The sequence below is a fragment of the Triticum dicoccoides genome, chromosome 2A (genome assembly GCF_002162155.2).
Source record: "Triticum dicoccoides isolate Atlit2015 ecotype Zavitan chromosome 2A, WEW_v2.0, whole genome shotgun sequence".
NCBI classification, from domain to species: domain Eukaryota; kingdom Viridiplantae; phylum Streptophyta; class Magnoliopsida; order Poales; family Poaceae; genus Triticum; species Triticum dicoccoides.
The window spans coordinates 645551151-645555985 of NC_041382.1; the positions used below are offsets into that span (position 1 = coordinate 645551151).

Here is a 4835-nt window from a genome sequence, read left to right on the forward strand (position 1 = left end):
CATATATGACTCACATACATCATGCGTATACATCATATTAGCAACCCAAAAGTGGCTCACATCATACCCAGGGTCACATACATTACTCCAAGTCCACACATACATCATATTAGCAACCCAAAAGTGGCTCACATCATACCCAGGTTCACATACATTACTCCAAGTCCACACATACATCATATTAGCAACCCAAAAGTGGCTCACATCATACCCAGGTTCACATACATTACTCCAAGTCCACACATACATCATATTAGCAACCCAAAGTGGCTCACATCATACCCAGGTTCACATACATTACTCCAAGTCCACACAACATGACATGAGCAGCAACAAAAGTGACATTAAGTGAAAGAAATTAGATGGAGTTCACAAGCTGAGCCGCCTTTTGCTTCTTGTGCCCATTGCGGGGCTAGTTGGGTAAGCTCTTTTGCTTCTAGTGCCCATTGCAGGGCTGTCAAATGGAACCATCAGATTGTTTTGATCCTTTTTAGCAAGCTCCATCTTCCTTGTGGCCCTTAAAATAACAACATGGTTGTCAAATTATTGTAGTGCATGTATGACAACAATACATATGGATATATTTGATACATGTATGGCAGCAAACAACAATATCAACTATGCATAATATGTGATATTAAAATCCAGAAACAGAAAAGGTCACCTTTTCCCCCCTTTTGCATTTTTCTTGTTTGTAGTCTCCAATGTTTGGTTATGCTTTCCCTTCTTCTTGGTTGTAGTTTCCAAGTTTTGGCTATGGATTGCATGAATACATACAAATCGAACTCAGTTTTCGTTTGGCACAAATAAAAACTCAGTTATTATTTGGAACAAGCATTGGTGTAGAATAGGTAACCTTGGTGGAAAATACATAGCGGCTGCCGGCGCGTCATCACCTCTTGGCACATGGATGACTCGGATGTTTTAGTAGTCTTCCTCCTCTTCTTTGGTGGTTCTCTACACGAGAAATGAGAAAGTAGTGAACATTCATAGGTGATTACAAAACAATAATGCAAGAAAGTAGTTAACATGCAATAGGAGAGTAGAATGGATAGTTGATTACCTCACAGCCATGAAAGCAGCAATGTCATCTTTGTTACCCTTCTTGCACTTATGCCAATGGTGCCCGTATTCCTTGCAAATAGGGCACAAGTGCTGGCCACTTTTCCTCTTTTTCTCACCACAACCCTTATGCCTCTCAGTTTGGGGCCGACCAGCTACAGCTTTTAACTAGGGTGGATGCATGAAGAATCCATGGTTAGATTCAGGCCACTGGGTCTTGTCACACGTAGCAGGGATTAGTTGGCCATAAGCTGCCCTAAACTTGTCAATGGAGTAATATGAGTCCACATAATTCTGTATATGTGCATTGACAAGTGATGTGATGAATGCTAGAGCATGCTTGCAAGGAAGGCCGGAAACTTGCCATTGTCTACAAGAACATGTGTTGTCATGCAAGTTGACGACAAACCTAAACCCGCTGCCTCCCAATTGAGTAACTTCAGCAACTTCTTCCGAGCTTTCTACCACCTCCAAGTTTAACTCTCTACTCTTTGCATTCAACTACTTCATTATGTGGGGAAAAATTAATAAGCCAGCTAACTTCTTTGCTACTTTTCTCCTTCGATTCCACATGATCATAATCATCTGCCTAAGCTTGTCCATTAAGTCATCCAAGTTCAAGGACTTGTGGTGCTTAATCCATTTATTGAAGCACTCTGCCAGGTTGTTGGTTACATAGTCCACCTTACAAATGGTTGAGAACTGACTCCTAGTCCACAACCTAGTGTGCCACTTCCTAAGATATGTAGTTGCTGCTGGCTTTGCTGTCTCCATTGCAACCCAATTTTTCTCAAATATATACTTGTTCCATGAGTAAGCAGCAGCCCAAAGATGGTCATCAAATACCTTTCCGTGATACTTTTTCTTGAAGTTTGACACCAAGTGAAACATGCATTCCCTATGTTCTACTCTAGGAAAACTTCCTTTACCCCTGTCATCACTGCTTGCCCAGCATCAGTGCTTATGGCTAAACCCCTTGGCGATCCTATGGCTTGCCTAAGCAATTGCATGAACCAGATCCATTTTTCATTTGTTTCGGAATCAAAAATTCCAAAACAAAGTGGATACATCCAATTATGGCCATCTACAGCAGTCGCACTGGCTAGCTGCCCCTTAAACCTGCCTGTTAAGAATGTGCTATCTACTACCAAATACGGTCTGCAACCACTAAGGAATCCATCTATGCAAGGTTTCAAAGCAAAGAAGAACCTTCTAAACCTGATTTTTTTATAGTGTAATGATCAATCTGCACTATGCTACCAGGGCAAGAGATTTCAACTTGTGCTTTAAACCTATACAAATTGTCAAAGCTGCTATCCCAATCACCATATAGTTCTTTCAGAGCTAGCTTCTTACCCATATATACCCTCTTGTAGTGGATGTCAACCTTGTGGCGTTCTTTAATCTTTTTGCCCAATGCCTTCGCTCCGAGAGTAGCATCTTCAATCAACCAATCCTTCACCTTATCACATATCCAAAACGTGGTTGCATTCTTCATCTTCTTTTTCCTGGATTGACCTGACCTCAGCCCTGCCGGCGCCATCGGCAAGCACGTCCGCAGCCGCGCCATGGCCGCCGTCCGCAGCCGCGCCATGGCCGTCGTCCGCGGCGCCGTCTCCATCCGCAGAACTGCCGCCATCCATAGCCCTCCGCCGCCGCCGCTAGGTCTGGGAGGTTCGTTGCCGCCGCCGCCTCTAGGGTTGGGAAGAAAGGGGATGAGAAGAGTCGGGTCGGGAGAGAATAGAGAGACCGGTTTGGTCTCTGTTTTTCTTTTTCCTCAAAGGGGTAATTTCATCCAACGAGAAAATACTGACATCAGTCAATCCAGATCTTAACGGCATATGCTAACGGACTTAACGGAAGTGTTAGAAAGGGAAAAAAATTACACTTGGTGTTATTTAGGGAAGAAAATTTACTGGAGTGTTAAATAGGGAACCAATATTTAAAACAGTGTTATATAAGGAATTTTCTCCTTTTCCTATTCCATATGGGAGGTGGAATCCTACTAGGACTAGGGAGTCCTAGTAGGACTCCACAATTGGCGCGCCCTCTCCTAGGGCCGGCCTCCTCCTCCCTTGCTCCTTTATATACGGGTGCAGGGGGCACCCCAAAGACACAACAATTGATCCCTTGGATCTCTTAGCCGTGTGCGGTGCCCTCCTCCACCATAATCCTCGATAATATTGTAGCGGTGCTTAGGCGAAGCCCTGCGACGGTAGAACATCAAGATCGTCACCACACCATCGTGCTGACGGAACTCTTCCCCGACATTCTGCTGGATCAGAGTCTGGGGATCGTCATCCAGCTGAACGTGTGCTAGAACTCGGAGGTGCCGTCGTTTCGGTGCTTGATCAGTCGGGCCGTGAAGACGTACGACTACATCAACCACGTTGTGCTAACGCTTCCGCTTCCGGTCTACGAGGGTACGTAGACAACACTCTCCCCTCTTGTTGCTATGCATCACCATGATCTTGTGTGTGCGTAGGATTTTTTTTGAAATTACTACGTTCCCCAACATGTGAAACATGTATGGTGCTCGAGGTGTTAAATTCTAAAGAAGATGCATTGCAATAAGATAGTGATGAAGTATCATCCACAATAAGCATACTATCATCATTGCAATGACCAACACTACTCACCATTTCATTACCTTGTGGCAAACCACATGTAGGTGAAGTAGAAGAAGTTGAGAACTCAACACGACCAAAGGTGGAGGGATAACACTCATCCCCACAAAACTTGGACACGCCATATTTATCTTGAAGTTTTGTCCACAACTCATGAGCATCCCGAAATGGCATGAGTTGAAATATAACTACATTGCTCAAAGCATCGAAAAGCACATTAGAAGCTTGAGCATTGAGATAAGAGTTTTTCTCATCCTCTAAAGATAATCTTTGGGGATCCGTTGGAGGAGAAAAACCCATATCTACAATTCGCTCTAAATTTGGGTCCATGACCCTAAAGAGATTAAGCATGCGAATTACCCAAACATCAAAATTTGTGACATCGAAACTAAGAGTGTCAGAGAATCCTAATCCCCTAGTCGACATCCTTACTCTCTAGGCGGTTAAGCCCTATAAAGAGAGACGAGGCTCTGATACCAATTGAAAGATCGTGGATGTCGCCTAGAGGGGGGTGAATAGGCGCTTTAAAATAATTACGGTTTAGGCTTGAACAAATGCGGAATAAACCTAGCGGTTAATTTGTCAAACACAAAACCTACAAAAACTAGGCTCACCTATGTGCACCAACAACTTATACTAAGCAAGATAAACAACTATGTGATAGCAAGATATATGACAAGAAACAATATGGCTATCACAAAGTAAAGGGCTCGGGTAAGAGATAACCGAGGCACGCAGAGACGATGATGTATCCCGAAGTTCACACCCTTGCAGATGCTAATCTCCGTTTGGAGCGGTGTGGAGGCACAATGCTCCCCAAGAAGCCACTAGGGCCACCGTAACCTCCTCACGCCCTCACACAATGCAAGATGCCGTGATTCCACTAAGGGACCCTTGAGGGCGGTCACCGAACCCGTACAAATGGCAACCCTCGGGGGAGGTCACCGAACCCGTACACTTTGGCAACCCTTGGGGGCGGTCACCAGTACCCGTCAAATTGCTCGGGGTGATCTCCACAACCTAATTGGAGACCCCGACGCTTGCCCGGAGCTTTACACCACAATGATTGAGCTCCGAACACTACCAACCATCTAGGACGCCCAAGCACCCAAGAGGAACAAGCTCAAAGGTACCAAGCACCCAAGA

At 44.7% G+C, this 4835-nt stretch overlaps 1 long non-coding RNA gene across 1 annotated transcript; it reads right to left on the minus strand.

Moving 5' to 3' along the window:
• Positions 1 to 276: 276 nt before the first annotated feature.
• LOC119359757 lies at positions 277 to 1211 on the minus strand. Its single transcript, XR_005172653.1, has 4 exons — positions 1064 to 1211; positions 857 to 957; positions 665 to 754; positions 277 to 517 (listed from the first exon to the last, which is right to left on the minus strand). It is a non-coding gene; the product is annotated as an uncharacterized LOC119359757 (long non-coding RNA).
• Between the last annotated feature and the right edge of the window lie 3624 nt (positions 1212 to 4835).